The sequence below is a fragment of the Stenella coeruleoalba genome (assembly GCF_951394435.1).
Source record: "Stenella coeruleoalba genome assembly, chromosome: 1".
NCBI lineage: Eukaryota > Metazoa > Chordata > Mammalia > Artiodactyla > Delphinidae > Stenella > Stenella coeruleoalba.
In genome coordinates this window covers 145,202,478-145,203,011 of record NC_137169.1, presented here as the reverse complement: position 1 = coordinate 145,203,011, position 534 = coordinate 145,202,478, and positions in this window count along the sequence as shown.

Below are 534 nucleotides of genomic sequence, written 5' to 3'. Positions count from 1 at the left end.
GTTTGATTCCTTCCTCCCACAGCAAGGGGAAGAGGGACACTTCCTGTGCGTCACTTCCGCCTCTTGAGCCGCCGGGGAGGGGCACCTGGAGAAGGGGGAGGAGCCCGTGGATGACAGACGAGAGAGGCACATCGCTGCTTGTTCAAGTGGGAAGCAGAGAAGAAAGATAGTCTTCGTAAGCGCTTTCTTCTAAGATTGGAAACGACTTGAGGGCAAGGGAACCCTGTCTAAAATGAACTTCATCGTGCAATTTTCTTAAAGTGCTTCCAATTTTCTTAAAGTGCTTTCCTGATAAACGGAGATAAAAATTATGTTAACTAGTAAGTGTCGATGGAATGATGTAGAGTATCATCATTTTTCAAGAACCATAGTAGTAATTGATTTAGGTAAAAAGGAATGAGGGATTGATTAAAACTACCATATGAATGAACTCTGAGTACATGTTCAATTAAAGAAGCCAGACACAAAGGACCACGTATTGTATGAATCCGTTGATATGAAATGTCTGAAATAGCCAAATCGACAAAGACAGAA